The following is a 25441-nucleotide window of genomic DNA, read 5'->3' as shown; positions in this document are numbered from 1 at the left end:
CAGGGAAAAGCTACTCTGGGTGTTTCAAATGAGAATGTTTAGAGAAAAGTGTCACACCCTATGTGAAAACCAAACAGCGGTTGCCTTTTCTCTCTCCCTCTCTGTCCTCTTCCCTTCTCACCAAATGTATCATTTCTCTTCTAAAAGAAGGTCGGATACCACAAGTGTGATGAGAAACATTTCTAAGGAAGACGTTGTAGGGTTTCCATGTTTACTCTCTCATAGTAACTTCCAGGGTGTGTTTTTTCAAGCTCACAACTCTTGTCCACTTGCAGCTCCGTACTTCTGGTGAGGTGAAGAAACACTTTGAGAGCCATCACCCCAAAAATATTTGCTTGCTGCTGCTGGCCAGGCCTTCTTCCAAGAGGCAGTGTCCCCAGCCCCATGAGCAGATACTGTAGATGAAGCCAGTTCAGATGGAGGGAGAAATGAAAGACATTTACATCCCATTTCAGTAATAGCCCTCCAAATTATCACCTCTCTGATCCTACCACCATGCCAAGTGCTGCAATGGTGGTGCACTTTGGAAAATAGTGCTGTCTTCTATTAAAGGTAGGTATTTTTTTCCGTAATTCTCTTTAGAGTTGCCTTTAGAGGCCCCTCTATGTGGCTCCTTTCGCTTCTAATTACTGCACTAGGAGATTACAGTGTGGTGCTGGCGACAGAGAGAGAGAGGAAGGGGGAGGAATGGGATGGTGGAGAGGGAAAGATTTCTGTGGTAATTTGCATTTAAAGCTGGCACTCAGCATTATATCTCCCTGTTCACCCATTGTCTATAAACATTTTAGCTCTTCCTTCTGCCTCATCAGAATGAATTAAGCATTTTCATTGCACCACCAGCCTAATTAGAGTCATTTACTATGTTGACACAAAGGGTTTTTTTATGAGCATCTCAGCTTTAATACACTACAGAAACATTGGAAACCTCCGATCAAAAGGTAAATGTTTGGGGGTCAGAGAGATTTTTCAACATTCTCTCAAGAATACAAACAACTTCCTGGGGAGGTGACGTGTGCGTGCAGCTCTGCCGGGACTGCGGGGAGCTGGGGCACTCGTGTGCTGCTCCTGCCTCCCACTTGCACTTGTTGGAAGGGCTCGGCTCAGCACAGAGGTGGCTTCATGTTCTGCAGGTGCTGAGCAGCACAAAGGCTTTGGTGGGTGAAGCCAAAGGGCAGGTCCTTGGCATGGATGGAGGGGCCACAGAGATGGGCTGCTCTGAGCCTGAAAAGTCCCTGCATGTTGAACACATTTGACTCGTGATGGACCTTAGGGCTTCCTTGGAGCTGGGATCTCCACATGGGCAAGCCATGCACTGAGGCACTGAGATTTTGGAGGGGTTTTCATGTCTCGTAGGCACAATATCAAGTGAACCAATGCACAACCTCTTGCACCCTCTGTCAGGAGAAGATAGGGTGTGAATTATTCTGGATTTTTGGTGTCCACATGCACACTAAAGAGATGACTGTGTCCATACTTAAAGCCTGGAGGCTTTGACTCTCTCTAACCTGGTTTTCAAACCTGTTGTATTGGCATAGGAAAGTTACGTCACTCAAACTATACCCCAGAGAGTAGGAAATGGTTTCATCTTGGTTTCAGAGTTCAGAGATGCAAGTGCTCTGTCACAACAGTGTCACCTTTGTGCTGAGTGAATTAGTCACACCTCAGAAGTCTGCCACAGATCTTAGGAATTTGCCTATGTTGACAGGATTGCAAATATTTTCCGCTAGTTAGGCGAGTCATATTTACCAGTTTAGAGTCCTTGGGTTCAGCTTTTCCAAATTGCTGTGACATTTCACATCTTTATCATGTCTGATCTCTTCTTGGATTGTTTCTATAAAGATGTATTTGCCCAAGGCAGGAAGCCCATGTTTCTGGTAAAGAAGGCTGGATGTTCTGAGCCTTCTCTTCACTAGGCTGAACTGTCCTGGCTTTCTCAGCCTTTCCTTGTAGGAAACACACTCTGGTCCCTTCACCATCCTTGTGCTCCTTCATTGAACTTCCTGTGTACTCACATCTCTCTTGTATTGGGGAACCTGGTGGTGCTGGAGAAGTTCCATGCAGGGAAACAGCTTGAACAGCTGAGGTTCTTCCAGTTATAATCATGATTCCAACCATGGCCCACACCAGGACGTCTCTGGATCCCACCTCTTCCAGAGCAGCTCTGTGGTGCTCCTGATTTGTTGTGTAATACAGGAATTGCTTTGCAACAGTCCATGAGATCAGGTGCCCTGTGTTTTACTCCATCTAAAAATAACATGTTGTAGATGTGAGTAGAGAGAATGAGAACCTAACTCAGCTTTCTGGACCTTTAAGGAGATTTGGTTTCTTTTTGTGCTTAAATGCAGTGTTTGCTTGGTCTGCAGGACTGGCTCCAGTTTCTGTGGTGTTTAATGCTTTCTCTATGGGGACAGTGTTCTTTTTCCTAGTGGTAGTTGCTTTTATCTTTAGGAAAGGGGAGCTGAATGTCCTAATCTTCTAGAATCCCTGTCACTAGATCCTAGAGCAGTCCTTGCTCTGCATCCCCTTTCCATAGCTGCTGCCATGCCTGCTGCTCTGTGGGATCAGAGCTGTCCTCACCCCATGGACTGTGCAGCACGGCACAAATCAAGGGGCACCTACAACCTAAAAGTTAAGAGTGTGAATGTAAATCTTTCCTCGTGGTAAGAGCTATTATTACCTCACATGCTGTGTAAAACCCTTCTCTGCCCTCCTTGCGTGTGGTGCCGAGGCGCTCCTGTGTTCCCATGTGTCCCTGTATGTATCCATGTGTAGGCACACATAAGCTGGCCACGAGCTTGTTCTCTTCTGAGAAATTAAATACTTATTTCTGTAATCCTGCCAGGCCTAGATAAAGCCTGATGCTTCCCCTGAACTCCTTAAACCAATTGCTGTGCTCAGATGCGTTTGTGCCCCGTGCTGTCCAGGTTAGGGTCACATTTCAGCCAGAGTGAATAGTTCCTGCAGCACCTAAGAGCAGCAGGATGGTCTGGAGGAGAAGCCTGATCTTAGAAATGTATTCCTGGGATCACCAGAGCCTCAGGCATCTCTAGCTACATCTGCATCTTGTAATTATTCTACAGACTACAAGGAAAAGCGAAGTGTTGCTTTAATTTACACATTTTCTGGCCTCTCTGCATTTGTTTCTTAGTCAGAGACTAATGGTTAGACCACTGCACTGGAACCCAGGAGACCTCATTTATTTCAGGCTACACTACCAGCCTGCTGGGGAGCTCTGACTGAGCCTTTCCCTTCCCTCTGCTGTTTCTTCCCCTCCACAAAGAGGAGGTAGCAATGGTGAACTTGTTTGTAAAGTTTCTGATAAAATAGCACCAAGTGAGATAAAATATTAATAACATAGTCCAGCAAAAAAAAAAAAAAAAAAAAGAAAAGGAAAATTATTTTAGGCACCAAATTATTAGAGGGGCCAGTTAGTTACCACATTGTTTACATGCTAGTAGTAGGGGAGAAATTTCTTTTTGTTTTATTGCTTCTTTTTAATCACACTGCTAAATGCTTTCAATGTCCAGAGACCCAAAACTCAGCACCAGGGCTAAGGTGACTGATAGCAGAGCCTGGAGGAGGGGGAGAGAGAGCAAGGGTGGGGGCTGAAGAGGAGGGGAAGGTGTTAGAGGGGGAATATTGGATGGGAAAATAGAGCAGAGTGGGCAGATTGGAGAGCGACAGATTGTGAAAGCGGGGGAGAGAGAGAGGGGAGAAGAGATCCTATTAGAAATACCATGTGTGTGCCTGCATCGAGGGCTGTGCATGCGGGGAGGAAGGGACGCGGCGGCTCCTGGAATATTATTCAAGCAATCACATGAATCCTGTACCAGATAACTCCTCTGGTTGGTTAGCACTGCGAGGGCTGCAAACGTGTTCTGCTTTAATCCCAGACACAGCACGTTCTTAATCTCAAACACATCAGGCTTTTCCTGGAGGGTTCTGGGGTGATGCTTTTTTCAGGAGTGGGGAGATGCAGGAGTTCAGGGTCTCTGCAGCCTCAGGGTGCTCCTGCTCTTGGGGTTTGTTCACCATCAGCTCTCCAGGACTGAGGAGTTTGTTCTGCCCGGGAAAATGGCTACTGCCTTGACACAACGTGTTGGGGGCGAGCTCGGTGGGGAATAGCCTCCTGGAAAATATGGTATTTTGAAAGAGGATTAGAAAGCCCCCAAGCCTTCCTCCTAAATTGTTGAAAAACCAAACTTAAAGGGTCTGAGTTAAACAGGCGAAACATGAGAAATGTTGAAATCGGACTCAAAACCCCGTACTGACACCATCAGCCTTAATTTACCCCAGAGTACAGAAATAAAAATTCATAGAGACATGATGAAAGGCTGAGAGTATCAGACAAGAATCCAGAGACTTAACCCTGAATTTACTGCTCCCGCAATGGGTTTGTGCTCAGAATATTTTCCATTGTGCAGATGTAGATTTCTGGGTTTGTATTTGTGTGGTGAGTTTTTTTTTTTAGAGTTTACTGAATTTGCAATGTGTCTTAGAACCAGAATAGATACAGTTTACTGTCATTTCTCAGTATGTGGATGTTCACATACGTCTTTGAGCATTTTTACATTGGTATCATTCACAGTACAAGAACAATAATTACATTGCTCTTGCTCCTGTGTAGATTTTGAGTTAAAATGCTTTTCACAGCTTGGGGATGTACATTTTACCCAGTATAACATTATTAAAAAAAAAAAAAAATCATCTTCCAAGTAGAAAAAGAGAATTTGATTCACATGGAAGGGGGACAAAATGAATTGGCAAATTGTGGGCAGGTGCTGGGCCAGCTTCCTCCACATGAATTTGTTAATGCGTCTTAATCCTGACCTGTAACACCCTGCCTGGCTAATGCTGTGGCCTCTCATGACCAGGAATTGCAGACTGCTGAGTTGTGTGGCACTGGGCTGGGATTTTGTCTTTTTCTTTCATTTTTCCCCTGTTTGTAGGTTGCTGACTACATTTCATTTGTGACCTAGATAGGATTTGAATCCAATTCTCTAAATTTTTTGTGAGAATGGAATTACTCCACTTCTCTTTGTGTGCATGTACATCTATGCTAGCACATTGCCCCCTGTGAAGAAATTTCCACTGCACAGAGATGAAAAAGTGTTATTTTGAAACAGAGCCCCCAATCTATATTTCTTTAAATTGAACGTGACAGCTTAACACGCTCCCGTTCCTTTTCTTTTGCTGCTCTCTTAATTTGTAAATGGGTAATTATTTGTTGGGGGTTTTTCTTCAGATTTGGGTGGCTGCAACGTGGAGCTGAGTGTTGCTATGCAGATTCCTGATTTTGATGGCAGGAACATAAAGCTCTGCAAAGAAGGGCGTCATCTCGGCAATCCGGGGACGCGCGCTCCGACTCGTGCCTGTGATTTCATCCTTGCAGCAGCCTTCCCCACCTCGATGACTCCCTGAGCCCAAACAGGGGCCGAATTTTAGGCTGCAAATGAGAAGATTAGAAGTTGGGATAATGGTGTTAACAGGGGGATGGTGGACGTGCAGCGGGTTTGCAGGGAAACGCCACGTCGCGCTCCCAAAATACAACTTGTGTAGGGAAGCATTGTCACTCCCGGTTTTCTGTGTTTTGGTGGAAAAGCAACTGTTTGTTTTTATAACTGCATAGCTATAAAACATGTAAATATATGCATAATCCAGTAAAATAATAGAGAAACCAGTACATCCATGGAATTTATAGAATGGAAACTGAGCATTTTTTCATTTGCGCTTGAAAATAATGCAAACTTCCCCTACACAGTTATATTCTGTCTAATTTGTCCTCTTTCACTATTTTTCTCTTTTTTTGTTTGCAAGTTGCTAGATTGAACAAACGATATTGAAGTCAGTGTTGTCCCTACCCCGCTGTACACTCTGCCTTTTTCTGCATGTTTTTCCTTCAGTTGCTGACAAAGGCAGGAGCTCAAATGCTGGGTGATTATGGTCAGGTTTTCCAATCTTTCCATCGGATGTATTACTTCAAACTATTAATAACTCCATTCCAGAAGAGTCATAACAGTCATGTAAATGCATCTTTCTCTGTATATATAATACAGGAACCTGAGAGAGTTTTCAGAACAAGCCAAATAATATGGTGAAAATTAGTGTATTTTCCCAGGTTAGGTTGTAAGGGCTGAATTCACAAATGTAGACTTTTTTTTTTTTTGACCAACAATTTTTCATTTATTTTTAATTTAATCACGTTTTAGTTTTCAGGCACATTCTGAAAAATGATCTTTATAAAATATGCAGTCCTCTTCACGGTCTTATTACATCACTACTGCACTGGGAGAGACATCTCTTTAAATTGAAAACCGTCTTTAATGAATTGTTGTTTTATTTTAGGATCCCTTTAGGTTTCCTAGAACATTCAGTCTGAGTTGTCTGTCTGAAGGAATTCTGACCTAACAAATCAAAAAAAAAAATCTGCAGCCCTTGACCTGGCTCACAACAACCCCCTGTGCTAGAAAACAAAGGGCTGTGGTGATGGGGGGAAATCCCACTGTGAAGTAGAAAATCAGCATTATTGCTTAGCTGTGGATTAGGAATTAAATCACACGTGAGATTTAAAAATTTGATGGAAAACTGTGACCTTCTGCCTTACCTGCAACTGTAGTGGAAGACAGTGACCCTAGAAGAATGTGATCTATTGGTGAGATAAAGTGATCTGTAAAATAAGAGGAGGATGGGTGATTGTCAGTAAAAAGCATGAAGACAAGGGGAAAAAAAAAATCTAAACCTTAATTGTCGGTGAAGGAAATATAGAGGAGGAAAGAGGGAGATGAAGGGGAGAACGAGAGCATCCCCAGTGGCAAAATGGTTAAAAGAGATGACTAAAATCCAGGAAAAAATCAAGCAGTCAAGTAGTTAATTGACTTTGCTTTAATCAGCCCAATGAATATTCATTAGCGTGCTGGTCCTAATCATGGGGGCCATGTTGTCCGCATTTAGCAAGCGCACGCTCAGCATCATGCATGCCTCAACAGCTTCCCTTCCTCTCCGCACTGACATTAAATTTAGAGGCTTTGCGCCTTCCCAGCTCGAAGGGAGCGGGATTGGCCCAGCTGCTCGCTCCGAGATGCCATAGCAACCCCTGGCTCGTTGCCTTGGAAACATTTTTTTTAATTTTTTTTTTTTTTTTTTTTTTTTTGTGAGGGCCTGAGCCAGTAATCCATAGGCTTAACGTAGAAAATATGTCTTTGTGGGGCATGTGTGTATAGATATAGAGATGTAAGGCAGAGATTGAATGGGCGGAAGGCGAGTGTGTCTTCCATTGTGCAGCTTTCACGACGGGAATGGGGTGAGGGATCTCCTCCTCCACAGCCCAAGCTCTGCTGTGGGTTACGAGCTTTACATTTTTTATTTCATTTTATTTAAATTAAAAATGCATCACCTCTCTCGGTTCATTTCCAGACCCGTTCACATGGAGGAGGAATATTCCTCTCTGCCGTAACGCTCCCCTCCCCACCCCAGGAAGAAGCAGCGAGTGTTTTAAGGGCTATAGGACCCTATTATCCACATCGAGTTGAAGTTCCTCCTCCTGAAGGAGGTGGATCTGGAAATGAGCTGCCCCATAAATCAATGGAGAAGTGCAGGCATGGAGCTGGAGTCACGGAGTGGTGAGTGCGGCTGCTGCTCCTCACGTTCCGGCTGCTTCTCCCTTCATGCGAGCAGGGGGAGGCTCCTGCCAGAGATTGGTTCAGCCAACGCAACTCCAATCCCACTCCAGCCTCTTAATATTCCAGATGTTGCTGGGGAAAAAATGATGATGTCCTGATCCTGGTGTTTTAGGAGTAGTTTGTGTTTCTGCCTCCCTGAAAGCAAAATATGAAAAGTCCCCAGCTGTGTCAGACCCAGCATTCCGGGCTTTAAAAATAGAATTTAAAAGGAAAAAACAAACAAACAAACAACAAACTACCCTAATATATTCAGAATGCCTGCAAGGAATTTTGGAGCTGGGAAATCCAAATGGTTAATGTTGTCTGGTAAATAAAGCTCATCCCTTAAAGCAAATAAAAAAAAAAAAAAGTCCTGACCCAGTGAGGCATCATCTCCAATGGAACAAAACAGCTGCAGGGAAAATGCGCAAAAACAACCCGTCCTCTTTGGACTCGGGCTGTGAGCATGCGAGGTGCCTTGTAAAACACTCAGGGTAAAGATGAAAGCTGCACAGGAATCCAGAAATAGTCCTGCAGAAGATTAAGCAAAAGGTGCTTTCAAAAAAGCATTAGTAATTTCCTAATATTCTCTTCTATCGTGCTTTTTTTTTTTTTTTTTTAATAGCTCTTAAGATAGAGTAGAAATGGCTACAAGTGAAAAGCTAATTCAGAAGCTGCGAGAGGAATTGGGTTTGGTCTCTACGAGAGGTTTTTTTTAATGTTTCTATTATCGTTATCTTAAATTATTCAAAAGTGTCATTTTGAGCTCACGGTGCAGGCACTTGGTTTAATGAAAGCAGATGAAGAAGGATCCTCCTTATTGAAAAAAAAACCAGGGGGATCATTGTCCCATGTCCTGCCACCTGTGATGGGAAAGGTCCTGCTGGTTCAGCACTGTGTGCTGGGGGGAGCATAAATGGAAAAGAGGGCTCATTTTTTTCACCCATCAGGAAAATGTTCTGTAATGATGCTAAAAATGTGGGGATATTCAGGGCTGGTTCTCAGAGCAGCATAGAAAGGGGAAAACTTTATTTTCCCCTGATTCCCATGCCCTGAATGGCACCAAAACCCCATTAGAGATCTCTGGATGGTGTAGGGCTCGGGATGGTGGATTGTGTGTTGGCCAGTGGTCCAGGCACCAGTTATGGCCAGTGTGGGTGGGAAAATGTTTCTCAACATCTGTATCTGCACATAAGCAGATAAGGTTAATCAGCCTCCAGTTCCACGTCAAAGAGAACTACTGTGGTTTGCAACATTTTTAAGTGTGAAAGGAAAAAAATCTGCCACCCACGACCAAATGTCAAGATTGAAGGCTGGTGGTTTGATCTCCAAGGTCTTCAGCAGCTTCCATCTGGCCCTGCAGCCCTGCTGCCACCCTGAGCACAGCTCAGTGGGGGTCATTTCCAGCAGGAAAAGATGGATATTTTGGGAGGAAGAGAGGTTTAGGATGCATTTTAGTGGGTTTTACTTTTGTTTCTTTGTGGCTTGGTTTTTGTTGTTTTGTGTTTGGTTTGGCTAGGTTTTTGGGTTTTTTTAATAAAATTTAAATTCACCAGTAACTATAGTTGCAAGAATGGAGAGGAGAGAGAATTGTGAAATGCATGAATCAAGAAAGACCTGATTTAAAGCAGCCTATCAGAGCTCCTGGGAAAGATCATTTTATCCCAGGAAGCATTGAGGCAGAAGGACTCATAGGATCCAAGAGTGGCAGAGCACTGATGTGAGACAAAGAGCTCCTGGGGAGGGAGTGAGGAAGAAAAGTAGGTTAAAAAAATATTTACAGTGAATTTCCAGGGGAAATATTAATCTTGGTAGATCCATTTCTCTACAAAAATTGTGTTGGGAAATTTCTCAAATGTGTTTAAGAAGTCCAGACCAAAGTACGCTAGAGAAAATCCTTTATGTAGCCTTACTGAGTAGCATTTATTTAAAAAAATCATAATGGGAATGATTTTATTTTGGTGTTCTGAATTTGTCGATTCAAATCTCTGAATCGAGTCTCTCTACTTCCTTGTGGTTAATTCTGAGAGCTGTTGGTGGTCCATTGAAACGACAGGATCAATTAATTTTGTGTGGGGAATATACAATCAAACACTGAGCATGATGACACTGTCCCTTAGGCCGGTAGTGCCATAGGCTTGGCATCTCCTTATGGGGCTTTTCTGAGGTTTGAATCTGGTTTGTGCTGGTACAAATGCCTATGGAGGAAGGACAGGACTGTTCCTCTAGGAAATCAACATGGAGGAGAAATAAAAAAGGCAATGACCCCTGCTCACAAAGGCAAAGCAGCACGTGTTGCTCGCAGAACCCGCTCTGCACTCAGAAATGGTTGAGTAGTTTGCCATGGTGCTGGTGGAAATGCACGAAAGTGCCCTGGTGTGTATGAGGCATCATCCTGCAGTTGTGCTGATGGTACCTGGAAATTCATCCTTTGTTAAGGTGTTGTTTTGATTGCCCTGTTCGGGAGCAGAAAAATACACTGAGTTTGGTGATAAACTACCCTGGTGAAAATGATGAGATGTCTCAGAGCAGTTTTGGGCCAGCCTCGGTTTCAAGTGTGGCAAAAGGCAAGAAAGCAAAGAGCTGGAAGGAAAAGAACATTTCTCCAAGTGAATAAAGATCAAAGAGCTGATGTTGTCTAACAAAAATGAGGATATACCTATGGAGAATATTTTTTTGCAAAGTTTAATCTGAACAGCTATAATACTATGCAAAGATAAAACTAAAGCATATACAGCTTTTTTTTAAATGGTGTGCTGATATAATTTCTTCTTTTGATTTCTTCTATTTTCTTTTTTTTCTTAGCTACAAAGTATCCAGTGCTCTTGAGGTACAAGAAACCCCCAAGCCTAACCCACCAAAAAGCAAGGTAAGCGACGATTAATTTTTCTTTTTCCTTCATTCTTAAGTTATCAGCAACTTGGATTTTTTAAATGGATTCTTATTTTGGAGTACAACAGCATTGTATCTACTGGACCCAGCCTCAGTGTGTGCACAGAAAGGTGCTTTTTGTGTTAGTGCTGCCATCCCAGAACAAGGTTCCTCCCCAGGTGTGCCTGAGGAAGGTGCGCGCACCACGGAGAGAGCACATTTGAGACTGCTGCTCCTTCCTCTCAAAGGCTGCTTAGAAAAGCACCAAGCAGCACTGCTGGTGCCATTCCACGCCTGGTGCCTTCACTAAAGCTGGAGGCAGAGCAGGCACGGAGCTGGAGGTCAAGGGCAAGCTCAGCTCAATGCATCACACAGCCTCCCTTCAAATCTTACCTGCCCAACCTGCGAAGCTTTTGCAGAGAGGCAGAGCACAAACCAATCCCCCTCTGCTATTAAAGATGGAAAAATCCCTTCTTTTATGCAATTGTGTCTCTTCTCATCTCTATTTTTGTCGTTGGCTGACAGGGTGGGAAGGGAGAAGGAAAGGATGGGGAGGGAGGCACCAGAGAGAGGAAAATTACCACCAGATCAGGCAATGGAAGTGAGAAGGGAGAGAGAAGGAGAAAACAGAGGCTAATTCCTGAAGCTGCCCCCTGCAAACAGAGTTCAGGCTCCTTTACACGTGCTTGAGCCAGGACCACAAAGCCGTACCTTAAGTAGGTTTCTCTTCCAAGGAGGACCCATCCCCTGCCTCAAATCAGCAATATCAAGCAATGTGCTTCTGAAAATACTGCCCTTGTTATGGCTGGGGCAAGGCTGCTGCTCTGCTCTGGGTTTTATCTTAAACTCCTGGGGTATCAGTCAGACAGGCAGTTGCTTCCATACTTCTCAAGAAATTCAGATACCAATTGCAAACAGAGCTCAGGGAATAAGGAAGGGGATACTCTGTCCAGATCAGCCACAGCATGCTCCAAGTAGAAGGGCAAACCCAAAGCTGTCACCTTCTGCTTGCAAACCATGGCAGTGGTGCAGACATTTGTGTTGGGGAAACCCCTGCTGAAATGGGAGGAGGCACAGTGCTTGTCTCAGGTTTGTTGATTTAGGAAGTTGTCTAAAGGTTGAGATTTCAGAGAAATTTGGGGTTTGGCTTTTTCAGGACTTGCTTTTCCACTGAGAACCTAACCGCTGTTCAGCTAACTGCAAAGTCTTGAAGCAGGAAGAATGCATTATGTTAAATTGTTCTGCAGAACAATGATTTTTGGAAAACAAAATGACAGTAACCAGAAAGAAATCCCCAACAAACAAAATAATATTTATTTCTGCCATGGCAGCTCTGTGAACTGAAAATGGGATGTTTTGTTTTGCTGGGCTTGTGTGCAGAAAGTGATTGTATCCAGTTGCAGACAAAAATTACATCTGGGCCTTGGAAGAGGGAAAAGGAGGGTGGGAAGATCTATGTCTGCAGAATCACTGATGCAGGAAGATGCAAGTGCTGTGTTGTGTCTAGTTGCATCATGTGTGAATCCATCAGCGACTTAAAGAAACAGCAAACTCGGTGCAACGTCTTTCTGTGGTTTTTCCATCTGCTCCCTGATCTGCTGGTGATGAATGTTAAGCTTTGCCATCTCCTAACCTCGAGATGTCCTCTGTGGGAGCTCTGGGTGACTTTTCTCAGCTGAAAAAGATACCCAGGAATGTCTGCGAACTTTTGTGAAAAAAACCTTTGTCAAATTGTTACTGTGAATGCTGCAGTGCTGTTGTATCCATGTAATGGTTGTTGAAGACTTCATGAGTACAGTGCCTGTTAAAATTTTGCTGTCTTCTGTCTTAAAACACCAATAAGATGATAATTATGGGTGGAAAAAACAGCTACTTCGACTTCTAGTTTTGGGTGCAGGTGTGGGACTTGAGTCCATAACGTGCTGATTGTGAGGTCAAAGCTGTTCTGTGAAACTGCAGGTTGAGTTTAGTCTTGGGGAGAATTCTCCTCCCAAACCCTTGTGCACAACTTAGCATTTTACTCTAAAGCAAATCTTTCTCTCACATTGTTCATTGAATCTCAGGAGAGCTGTCTGCCTCCACAAGGAATCTGTCAGCCCACCAGCAACAAGCTCATATCCATGTCTTGACCTGCTCAAGGACTGACCGTTTTCATTTTTAGCCCTTTTTTTTTTTTGGGGAAAACAGTTCTGTGCCATATGAAGCAGTGCGTAGGTGTCTCTGTCTATCAGTTTCCATAATATTTTTTTAAGCCTGTCAGCTAATCTCTCCCAGTTTTGACAGAGGTAGAAATCTCAATGATATTTAATTCCTAGTAGTTTTCCAGCATGGGCAGTGGGGGAGAGAGCTAACCCCATTGCTGCTCCCCCTGAAAGGGAGCGAAATGCAGTTTATACCTCTATTAGACATCAGAGACTCCATCTCAGCAGAAGGTATTTTGAAAAATCATGTAGAAATACCACTGTTCATTTATTTGCCATTTGCTCACTCAGCCATTGAAGGGTTTGTTTTTTCAAATGAGCAATGACCAGCACAGAATGGTTCTGGGGAGCTCTGTCTCTGTTGTGCTGGGCTGGCGGTTGGCAAGAAGGCGGTAGGAGCTGGGTTGGACCTGGGAGCTTCTCTTCCTGCCTGTCCCAGTACATCCTCATTTGTAATGATTACGAAAGACTTGTAATTGACATCTGAAATACAGCCTGAATTACTGTGGGTGGTTTCAGTATCAGCGGGGTTGGTACCACGTGGGTTTTGGACATTCTGCAGGAACACCCGTGATTTAACTGACCCATAATGAGAGCAAGGGTAGTGCTAGACACAGCAGAACCCCCAAAATGTTTTCAAATGACAAACGGGGCTGTGCTGCCTTTGCTCTGCAGCAATTGTGGGAATTGTACATTAATGTGAGACAATGACACCACCCTGATGTTGGCCAAGCTTTGTGCTGCTGAGCTTTACACCAACGCCTGCGTGGAGAATGACTTGGGTCAGACAAGAAAAAAGCTGAAAAGCTGTTGGCTGCTACCCCAGAGATCCTCTAGCGGTTCCACATCCCCTCATTGTGCCGTCATTTGTGCACACGAGTTTATTACCAGAGAAGGGCTGTTGTGTTAGCAAAGACCATCCTCAATGGTGGCAATTTGGTTTTGTCATGGTAATACAGCGCCGATGCACTGCAGACACAAAAGTGAGTTCTGCATGGCTTGGCAAAGAGATTTTCACATAGCTGCTGGGTGAGTCCATTGGTTTCTCAGTGTTCCTGAACAGGAGTGGGTCAATGGCAATTTTTAGGAAGGCAGATGCCCCTTGCTGAGCTTGCCTGACTATAAAGTGCTGCACAAGACGTGCGATGTACATAGCATCCTCAGCCCTCTGTGTAACTCGCAGACTGTTAAAAGTGCACAGCAGGAATGAGAACTCTTTTAATCCACTGAATTTGCTGTTTAGCATGACCTGAATAATCTGGTGGGGCTAACGTGATCTTCAGCACTAGCACTCAACTGCCTGTTATCCCCTTTGAAGCTGCAGGATATCAAAAATATCTGACTGGTTTGGACTTGGATAGTGCCTGTGTGTAATTTGTTTTTCAGTGATATTGTTCCAGGCTCTGCTGTTCTCAATGCTAGTGAGGCTGTTCTTCTGTGAACTTTTCAGATAGGATCTCTCGATCATGCTACTTGTTCTGTTGACCACAGCTGCCTGTTCATCATCACTTCCTTTATGTTTCTCTTTGGTGGGAAATGAAAAGTAGAGGAGGGCAGAGCCAGCGCAGGGAAGCTAAAAATGTGTCAGTAACTGCCTAGCAGGAGGCAGACTCCTTCCTCCAGATTGCCGGATACATGAAGGTACAGCCTTGATTGGTGCAAATTGCCATAGATGAGAAACTATTCGTATTCATTCAAATTTATAGCAGCGCTGTGGATGTTTAAATTCCTCATCCTGTTTAGCAGTGCCCTGATGAGCCACAGCACTGAACTGGTGGGATGATGGATACGAAGAATTGAACCAAAATGTGGCTGGTGATCTCAGTGGTCGGTGTGTGGTTACATCTTTCCACAGAACATGTGTTCTTACTCAAAGAAATAATCATGTGGGGAATGGAGGTGTATTTTTGGGAAGATTCTCCTCTTACTCCAGAGCTCTCTGGTTCTGTCTGACTTGTAATCTGACAGCCCTTTCTGTCACTGATGTTAAGAGCTTCTCTGGGGTTATGAGAAAAGACAAACTTCCAAACCCAGCATCCTTAAGAGGGCATCCAAATGCTGCACTGTACAAAGGAATTGAAATTAGCTCTAAATGCAGTTGGCTTTACCTGCTTTATGAAAAAGAGAAATATATTTTAAAAGGATATGTTTCATGTAATCATGCTGGGTTTATCAAGTGCAGAAAGATGTCTCCTAACAATACCCAGGAAGATTACAATTGTCAATCAGAGCAGAGGTCCTGTTCGTGCCTCTTTGCCTCACTCCCCTGCTGCTCTGATTTTTCTGGGCATAGCAGCACTGAACAAGGTGAAGAGTGTAAAGAAAGCTATTTAGCCATCAAAAGACAGTGCCAGCCAAGCACAGAGCTGAATTTCACCTCCTCAGTGCCAATAATGAAGTTTTTACAGGGAGAAATGCGCACAACAGCAAGAGTGGAAGCCATCCTGTGTGGTCCTGTAAATGGTACACTCTCTCCTTCTGGGCCTCCACAATAGCACAAGGGCTGCTGCAAAGTGGGCAAAGCCCTTCTTGAAGGGCTCATGGAGCTTTTCAGCTCATTGCAGGATCCTCAGAAACCCTCAGCATCCTCCTCCTCTTGGCACGGCAGGGTCGATAAAATCAGATCAAGGCTTAGTATTTCTAAACAAAAGGGAGTGGTTAAATGGGCTTTTAAACACTGGAACCTGTCCAGCTCGTTGGGAGGCAGAGCCCGGAGAGGCGGGGGTGAGGAGAAAGCTCAAGGTGCCAAACTCAGGGTAGAGTGGCACTTGTGAGCAAAGTTGTTGGAAAGTCATTTTGTTGCTTGTGTTGTGCAGTGTGTGTGTGTGCAGAACAGATTGGCAGACGCCTGTGCCCACGAAGGCGGGCTGGGGGCTGGGGGGAGGCTGCTTTGGAAAGGTGCCAGTTGTTCCATGGGCTTTCTGCCATCAGGAATTTTCTTTTCCCCCCTTCCCTTCCTCCCCATCCCAGCCCCCAAACGCACACGAACAGGCTGGCAGGAAGAGCATGCTGAAAAGGATCTGACAGTTTGAACAACACTCGATGACTTAGTTTGTTTTCCCTGACTTTGCGCCAGCAAGCAGGTCTCTGGATGAAAGACTTTATTAGGCTTTTAGAGCCACTGTGACACAGGTCTTTCTTTGACCTGAGGTACTTGAGAAGAAATGAAAACAACGTGTAACTTTCATGGAGTTGAAAGACTGCCCAAATGGAAGAATACGGTTTACAAGGGATCCAGAGTATCACAAAACGTTTCCCAGGGTGAAGCGCGGCAGAGCAGAGCGGGGGGAGAGCCCATCCTGGGAAGAGGGAGAAGGCGTTCAGTGGCTGCTCTTGATGAGGAGGAAAGCTGATCTGGCTAATTAGGAGATGATGAGATGATCGCATCCAGCGGAAGGTGCCATAACCAGTCATCAGCATTGGGGGTGTCCAGTGGAGGGAGGTGATGGGAATTAGCACTTATTGCCAGGAGCCTGCCACCGCGCGGCATCCCAGCGCTGCCTGGGTGCTGGCACGGGGCTGTGTGCTCAGCGCTGCAGCTCCTGCTCCGCCCGCTCTGCTCAGACCTGGCAGAGCCACGGAAGAAAATACATGGAAGAAAAGCCATGCTCTGTCAGCAGTGGTAGCATCTACAAGGAAAATGTAGGACAGCTGGATCCTCCTCCTCCCGCAGCGATGCCGGAAAGTCTTAAAAGGGCCGAAGCTGGCTCCAAACACTACCTAAATTATCCCCTCTTCAGTCCTCAGGGATAGAGGGAGAATTTCTCATTAACTTTCTGTATGCCTACTTTACTCCTCAAGGAGCTTGGCTGAGGAGTTTAAACAAGAAAACCAAGAATTAGGCTTTGCTTATAAAAAAAATAAAAATAAACAAGCCACTCAGTGAGGAAAGAGGAAACATCAAAGAAATGAGGGGTACCACAGAAGGAACAGTGCAGTCGATGCTAGGAGTAAGTAACTTTGTGAAAGAGACCCCCCACTTGGAAAAGTAATTTTAAAAAGGGTGATTCATCCTTTTTTTCTTTCTAAAGTCTCATAGAAGGAAAAAGATGGCAGGCTGGGTTTGTAGAACTGAAATAGTTTCTGAAAACTGAAGAACAGATGACTGAGAAACAAGTAATACTGTTGCTGGCTTATCAGTCTTGGAAGAGAATCACAGAAACTGAAACTGCATCTTTTTGAGCCTCAGTAGGCTGGGGAAGGAGTTTTCATGGTTACAAGCCATGACTGAGAAGTTTTTCTGGAGCTCGCTACAGGCCCGATCCTTCCTTAGACTGAAAATAAAATGCTGCAGTCAGCGAAGACTGTGATTCCAGCAGCTCTGGGATGGGCCAGAGTTGCTACCCGAGGAAATCATCTAGGAAAATTCTGGAGAACAGCCAAGTTTTTCTAGCACCACCAATAACAACTTCTGCTCTCTTAAAACCTTGCTCTGTTGATAGGGCAAAGGGATGAGGACTTTGAGGCCCCATTCCGCTGTTGTGGAATCACAGAATCACAGAAAGGGTTGGGTTGGAAGGAATCTTACAGCTCGTCTCATTCCACACCCTGCCATGGGCAGGGACACCTTCCACTAGACCAGGTTGCTCCAAGCCCTGTCCAACCTCACCTAGAACGTTTCCAGGGATGGGGTATCCACAGCTTCTGTGTCACTAAGATGTGACAACTGCCATGTTTGCACAGAGTCACCACCACCCAGAGTCACTTTAGTGCAGCTTTGCTCTCTCCAGCAGAATTGCTCTCCAGTTTGCTCATAGGCAAGATTTTTGGCAGGCTGACATGGAGCCATGGCTCTGGAAGTGCTCAGTGATAGCTCCTTGTCTGCAGTAGAGGCCTGCATGGTGCCCCCAGGGAGCTTGGGTTTGAATCATGTCTCCACAGAGCCCAAAATTCGTCACCTGAGGAGACGGGCCTGGTGGCTCTGTGGGGTCTGTGCCCCATGTGGAAGCAACGTCTCTGCAACGGTTTGATGTTCACAGTGAACTTGTGAGCAGGAGGCCTGGAGGAAGCTGACTCCAGCACAGAATTTGCTCTTGTCCCTTTTGTTCCAGGCCCTGGTGTCACCTCTCTGTGTGTGCAGGAGCACAGGGACGTGTCTGTGTTTCTTGTTTCCTTTCTATAGGACTGAATGTTCTGAGCGATCATGTTATTGTATGTGTCTGATGAGCCATATGGAAGCTGTGAGGCTTCAGGAGTGTTTTGGGAATATAATGCCAGGAACTGATAATCTCAGCAGCTCTTCCTTCATATTATCACATTGCTTTTGCTGCCATACCCACTTAGAGCTATTTACGCCCGTTCCCGGAGAAGCTGGTATTTCCCTGCCACATTTTTTGCTCTCCATGGGATAGAAGGGCTTTGGGAAGTGCCATTTGAGGCTCATTGCTACTCAGAAATGCTTTACAGAGCCCGTTCTGTTGTCAGACTGCCTGCAAAGAGTTTACAGCATGAAATAGCTCAGCCTCTCTGATCGGAGGGATTCTGGTTTTGCAGTGCTATTAGGCAGACAAAAGGTGAATTAGCCCCACTCTGTGAAACAGCCCTGACACAGGGAGGTGCTGCTCTGTCACCACCATTATTTCACAAACTGGTTTTCTACGGTCTTTGATTCCTACAAGGCAACTTGCAGAACACACAAAAGATCAGATTGTATCTCCTAGCACTGGCCGCCGTTTCCTTCCTGTGGGACATCGGCGGCTGCTGCTTTCTCTATTTCCACACCTTTGCATCTCCCAGCCTCCCTCCAGAAAACCCACTGACAGTTGTTTAACAGTTTCAGTAGCGAGTCAGGCAGTGGGCATTTTTCCATACTGTGTGTTTTTCTTCTCCTGTGTTCGAAGAGTCTGTTCTTCCCCTGCACCTGTGGAGCTTGTTAATCTCTGCAGAAGATTCAGTTCTTTGACTGCAATCCAAGCCTGCACCATCTGAGACAGACTGCATCCTTCTGCCCTTTGAATGATCCTGATTTTTCTGTGGTCTGGCTCAGCCCTGCAGAGGGAAGGACATCTGACAAAACTGGGGATGGATCATCTGAAAGGGGTGGACAATTTGAAAAATTATAATACTCTTTGCTGTGCACGCAGTGCCCAAGACATGATTCTTGACCCTGGGGTGGAGCTGGGGTTCCGTGGGTTTCCTTTCCAGCACGTGAGCTGTTAACACGGCTGTATTGGACAGCCTCAAAGAACAAGTAATTATGACCCCTTCCATTTTACAGATAAAAGTACCACAGGGACAATACTGTCTCCTCCAAGGGTCCTTATCAGCATGGAGACTTCCAGCCCCGCTGTGTGGACAGGACATCTCAGTGTTTCTGCTCTTTCCAAGCAATGGGTTGCTCAGCATCTGCTGCAGCCTCAGTTCAGGATAATTTTCACATTGACTTGTTTTTCATGCCAAGGGCAGGAAGTGTGAGACCCCTGCTAAAAGTTTGCCTCTCCTTGAATGAGTGAATGCAACTTAACTAACTGGAAATGCTTTAATTACCATCCAGTTCTTGCAGGAGTGTCTAACCTGGTTTAAGAGCTCTTTCAATCCTTTAGCCCCTTGAGTTTTCTTAACCCCTGTGATATATTTCGTGATCCCTGCAGCCTCTGTGTGCTGCACTGGGGATAAATGCCAGGCAGTTTTAGCATTATGTGTGTTACAAACCCAGCTCATCCCTCTACGGGCTGTTCATTTCCATATGAAACATTTCTTTAAATAGCAACAATCTCAGGGGCTGATTTTATTGTCCTTGCTGTGGCTCAGATCACTCATAGTGCCCTTTTGAACATCCTGACTTATTGTTTATTTCTGCTGATTTTCATGGCCCCATAATGACTGCTCACCCATCCATTTTTCATACAAGGAGTCTCACCCTCCAGTCTGGCCCCAGACCTCTGCCGCATTCCTGCCACTCACATGAGTCTCTGAGCAAGGATCTTGCTCTGGCAAGAAAATCCTGATCTTTATGATCTGTCTCAGTTTCTCCAAAGGAATAAAGGGACGCTTGCCTCACTTTGCCCCAGAGAGAAAGAGAAGGGAAACTCCATCCCAGTGCATGAGGTGATGGGAGCCCCATGGGATGCCCACGGACACCTTGGGAGAACTGCTTGAGTGCCTCTAACGCAGCCTTGGAGTACTCAAAACCAAAAAGGAGGACCAAGTGCATCAGTGGGGGGAATAAAAATAATTTGAAAAACAGCACATAGCATTTCCAGAGCAGGAAAGACAAGTCAGTGAAGTGGATATTTTATCTGAGTGCTCCTTAGTGTTTCTAAGAGGATTGGTTTAAGGAGAAAGGTTGGTAAACAAACAGGTTTGCTTTTTCAGTTAGTTCCTCTGAAAGTGCATCTTTTTTGATAATGAAACCTCTTTTTGCATGTCCCCCTGTTTCAATTTCCCATCAAATTAGAATTTCCTTTATAGGAAATAAATGAGCCTGATTATTTCTAAATAGCTTTTCTGTTAGTCCTGGCAAAGTTGTCCATATACACACATCTATATTTTTTCTAGGTGGTTCTTCTCTTCCCCAAATACGTGTGCTGATCTTCTGTGTTCTTTTAATGTCTTCCAGGAGATTTCCATTCCCCACATCAAGTCTTCCTAAATTGTCTCTTTAATCCCCAGGTTTTTAGTGCTTGGCAATGCTACTTGTTCTGAAGTGCCGTGATGGGAAGGTGGAGGGTTTTTTTCCCCCTCATTAGCTGCTTTTAACATTCACCTCCTTTGTTTGTGTATCTTCTTTAGATTCCCTTGCCTTTGTGGGCAGGGCTTTGCTCTTCTAAGGTGTTAATAAGCCTCTGGCAGAGACGACATCTGTGGCAGAGGACATTAAGTTCTGAAAAACATACTTCTTGTGTTATGAGGCCCGTTACCTCATCTGAGCAGCAACTACAGCTTTTAAAGAGCAAGGACAAAGGAAACATTGGCTCAGGGCTGCTTCATGGTTGGGTGTTTTTTTATATATCAAAACTTGAGCTCAAAGTGTTTGTATGGGAGAGGGGGGAAGAGACTGCCGAGGGGAGGAACATTAGAGGAAAACTTGTGAAGGGGAAAGGAAAAAGAGAAGAGGCTATTTAAAAATACTGTGCATCGCTTAAACCAACACCTAGCGAAGGATAAAGGCTTTGCAGCGTGTATACGTGATCCATCCATCTGTTCATCCCTTTTATCCAATCCTATAGTCATGGGTATCATAAGAAGGAATAAGAGCGGTTAAAGCTTCCCCATCACAGGCATGTCAGATGTTCCACACCGAACAAGATCAAACCAGGGATTTGCAGCCTGTGGGATGCAAAAAGATGTCATGGAGGGATACGTGCTCTTCCCTTCCTATATTGGCAAATGGGAGGGGATCGTTCTGAGCAGGATGGGGAGCAGAGCGCAGGCATCACCCTCACAAAGGGGTGTTAACAGCTGGGTTACCACCTCCCTACTACCAGGTGTAACTCTCTAAAAAGTTGCAATCTGAATGCATCAAGATTGGTGCTTCTGCTTCCTCCTTAACCTTATGTCCTGATATGATTTATCAGCTAAATGTTTTGAGGTAAAAAGAGGATGGTGCTAGTTCAGACTTCCAGTGTTTGTACTCTGAAATAATTTTGAATTAGAATCAAAGAAAACAGTTTTATCTCCTTCTTGCATTCTATTCTCCTTTAAATATCCTGTGATTTACCTGGAAGCATTATTTTTGCCCTGTTTTGCTCATTTTCCCATTGTTCCCCAGGATGTTGTAATGCAAACACCTCAGTGTGCTTTCTGGTCTGTGAAAGGCATTCTGACACGACATTCTGGCTGACACGTTCCAGTCTTGTTTTTAAATGAAGGTACCAATTACTTAGTCCTAGCTGAGCACCTTGTTGGCTATCAGGTGGTTTTGCTGTAACATTTTCATAGTTGTTGGTATCTTGAAAGCTGAATAAAGCAAAAAGGTTCACTGCACAAGGTGCAGTTGTAAATATTTCCATCTCTGGTTGTCAGTGCATGGAAGAGGAGTCCTTGCCACAAACTGAGGGGCTGAATGATGGTGGTTTTGTCACTGTACCTGAACCGTTTCATGCCTGTGCCTTTACAGAGCTCTCAGCATCAGTAGGAGGGGGGGTTGGATGGTGCTGCTCATCAAACTTCCTGCATGCCCTGACCCACAGTGTGGGACCCACTTGGCAGCCCCCACCTCATGTCCTTAAGCAGCAAATCCCTTTGCCTGGGGCCTGCTGCTGTCTCCCCAAGGACACCCTTCCTGAAGTATCTGTTCTCCACTCCTGAAAGGCATCCAAACCCCTGTGTGAAAGCTGAAATGAAAAACTGGCTGGCACATGTTTCCACGGTGGAAGGAGGTGACTTCTGTGCCTGCAGATTGACGGTATCGCTGCTGCTGGCATGACAAGTCTCTGCGTGCTGTAACCCTGGCACCAATCAGTGCCACGGATGTGAGCTAGCCTCCTCTTTCATTACTCTCAGTAGCTCCTTCCCTGCTTAGGAAAAAGAGCTATTTATGGACCTGGACAAGGTGACCTCCATATGGCAGATTCTGCCACTCACCGTGGGGACTCGAGCTAGGCACATGCTCCTCGGGCAAGGCAGAGAGACACTCAAGCAGTGGGCACGCACACATGTGTGCTGCTTTCAAAGCAGCAGAAAATTTGTTGTTTTTTAGTTTGTTTTTTTAAAGAAAAAAGGTCTCAGAAAGCAAAGACTTCTGTTTTCCTCTGAGCATTTAAGAAAAGCAATGCATTTCCGCAGATTGCATGTTTGGAATATTACGAACTTTATCTGGAATACTCTGAAAAAAAGTAATCTAAGTTCTTATCTGTATATTCCCCCCAGACAGAGAGAACTGAATTCCTGTGCACAGAGAGCCGTCTCTCTCCCTGTAGCATCAATCCCCACTTTATTCCTACCCTGGAGGACTGCACAAAAGCAGTTTTCATTGGGCAAATCTGTGCCAGTGTATGCAAGGTGACCCAAATTTTTAAAGAAAAGGAGAGGCTGAGGGGAAGGGTGAAGGAGGAAGCCGAGTAAGAGGGAGGATGCAGAATCCCGTGGATGCAGAGAGGGGCTGAGCTGGGCTCTCACAGGTCACATGAGGATGTGCTTCTGCCTTCGATCTGTTTAATTTGATCAGGCGTCAGAGGTGTTACACGGTGACCAAAGTAAGGGGAGAGGAGCTCTGTTCCCTGCAGCCTCAGACAAGCACAAGTGCAGATTACCACTGTCCTTTGCGTGCTGTGTCCTAGAAAGGGCAGGCGAGCCCAAGTGCCACCATCCCCGTGCCAAATCTGCTGTTTGACCTGCGTGCTGCTGGAACAAACAGATTTACTCAGGTTCAGCCACCAGCCAGTGTTTTTTGTTTTTTTCCACGTGCGTCTAAATAGCTGTCAGTATTGCAGTAACAGAATTGCCATTTTAGTGAAGAATCACTCTTAATTATGCTGCAGCCCGGATTCCCTCGCAGCTCCACGGCCCTAATTTCCAGCTGAGGGACCCAGGCTTCCCCTCAGCTGCAGTATTTTCTGTGAAGCCCTCTGGGTGTAGTAGTGGGCTTTCAACAGAGGCATAATGTGCTGAAAGCTCCTAGTTGCACAAAATGGCTTTAAAACATATATATATGCAAGATGTAAGGCGAGGAAGAGCATAATCTGTCCTGTGTACCGTTGCCTCCCATTGGATTTCCTCGAGGCGATGCAATTCTCCGTATGCAGCTTCCAAAGCAGGATGTGCTGTTTGGGTGGTTGCAGGACATATGCAACACACAGGCAAAAAAATCTTGCCTTGCTATTTGTGGCAATTTATATTTGGAGCTGCTTGAATAATTCATGGCAGATCTTAACCATTTCCTTTTATGTGATGCTTATTCAAAGGTAATTTTTCTCATTATCTGACTATTTTTGCTTATACATGTTTGATACATGGTAATAGAGATAAACCAGCCAGAATCGCCTCCTTTTTATGCTGAACAAGGAACTTTATTGCAATGAGCAAAACAGTAGCAGCTCAACAGTTCCTGGTTTATTTGTAACATCATCCCTCTCCCTTTCTGCTCAGCTCCTCACTGGAATGCTCATCAAAAGCAGGTATCCTGCTCATAAATCCCTTCTCCAGGCAGCGAGGGAAGCAAACACAATGGATGTGGATTTGCAGCCAGCAGCAGTCCATGGGTGTGGATGTGCAGAGTTCCATGAGAGGCACTCATTAGAAGTATTTCAGAGTTTGTTCTCAAGGATATGTTAAAATCCATCTTTCTGTTGATGCATAACTTAATATTCTCAGCGTGTTTACAAGTTCCAAGTATCTGATTTGAAATGTGAGGGGGTAACTTAGGTTGGCATTTCAGCTCTCTTTGTGCAGATGCATGTGCAAATCCACATTTCACTAACCACAGCCATCGCTCTGCTCTCTTCCCAGTCATATTCCTGCTAGTCAGGTCTCATTTCCAGGAATGCCCACCCTGTGCTCGGTTCAGTCAAACAGCAAATGAGGCAGAGTCCTTACCTGGGGGGCTGCAATCACTGTGAAATTCCAGCCTCCAAATGCAGATTCTCAATGCTTCATTAGAACAGCCACATTTGGAAACTGTCCTCCAGGGAGGGACACGATCTGATGTCTATTGAAAGGAGGAAAACAAAACCTCCCCTTGACATCAGTTTTTTTAGGCTTTGGAGCAGACCTTTAATGTTTTTCTCTTCAGCATGTTTTTCTGTTCTTCTTTGGAATTACCTTTTGCTCATCCCTTCCCTTTCAAAATCCCTGTTGTCAGGTAGGAATGTGATTCTGCTTTCCAGACTGGGCAGATTCAATCCGTAATGGGAATTTCTCACAGAGCACAAATATATCTGGGGGATGTTAACTGTCCTGCATGACCTGCTGGCTGTCACTTAATTACGTAATTTATTTTAGAGTGGTTTGGCTTGGTTTTTTATATCAGGATTTTTATCTAAAAGCACCTCTCCTAAGCTCTAGATGCTTGCTAGCCCTGCCCGGCAGTCTGCCAGTTCCAACCAGCCAAAAATATATCACCTTCCTTGGCTTGTGGGCATTTTTGTATCTTTAAAAGTTAATCCAGCTCTAAGCTGGATTAATAATGGAACATCCCTTTAACTAAGGGCACATAAGGTCAAGGCAGAGCTGTGTGGATATTCCAGGCTGCTAACCACAGAAGTAATTTTTTTTTGCCCTATATAGGACCCAGAATGATTTATTTCAGCAGTATTTTTGCTGCTGGACTGAAAGAGGAGCAGAGGAGTGGGAACAGGGTGAGACTGAGGGAAGAACAGGCAGCCTGAAAGGTCAGTGGTGGTGTGGGGTGTTGGACGGGCAGGTTCCTAAAGGCGAGAAGACAGGCCAGAAAAGCATCAGCGTTCGGTGGGGGGGATTCTGAGGGCGAGATGAGCTTGTTGCATAGATTAAAGCAAGGCAGGCTGCCACGAGGATGCTTTTTGGAGCGACAGCGAGCACACTCAAGCTGTGTTCGCGTGGTTCGTGTCGTCACCGGGGCACTTTGATGTGCTTGGCTCGCCCTTCGAACCCCGGCTGTCTGTCATCCCCTCGGCAGAGTTACATAACGCGCTGCTCAGATCACTGACTGGGCACCCTCCGAGCAGCAAAATGCTTCTCCTTGTTACCCCCTGAATAAAGAAGATACGCAGAGACCTCCAGATACTCCCCTCCTCCTGTTTTCAGTTCAGAGCCTTTAAAAATAAAGCAGAAAGGAAATGGAGAGCCTGGTTT

The 25441-nt window shown here is 45.0% G+C and overlaps 2 long non-coding RNA genes across 2 annotated transcripts in view; one reads left to right on the top strand and one right to left on the bottom strand.

Annotated features, from left to right (window-relative positions):
• Positions 1-25441, top strand: part of LOC121673367 — a 122294-nt gene that overhangs the window by 38530 nt on the left and 58323 nt on the right. The window contains exon 2 of the long non-coding RNA XR_006019192.1: positions 10464-10527. This is a non-coding gene — a long non-coding RNA (uncharacterized LOC121673367). The remainder of the gene's footprint in view (positions 1-10463; positions 10528-25441) is intronic.
• Positions 465-24521, bottom strand: LOC121673361. Its single transcript, XR_006019190.1, has 3 exons — positions 24206-24521; positions 6605-6667; positions 465-5446 (listed from the first exon to the last, which is right to left on the bottom strand). It is a non-coding gene; the product is annotated as an uncharacterized LOC121673361 (long non-coding RNA).

This window comes from Corvus kubaryi, unplaced genomic scaffold (genome assembly GCF_017639235.1).
Source record: "Corvus kubaryi isolate FWS band 111438036 unplaced genomic scaffold, C.kubaryi_AGA036_p1.0 134, whole genome shotgun sequence".
NCBI lineage: Eukaryota > Metazoa > Chordata > Aves > Passeriformes > Corvidae > Corvus > Corvus kubaryi.
Note: the sequence above shows the minus strand (reverse complement) of the source record. Positions and strands in the feature narration are given on the sequence as shown.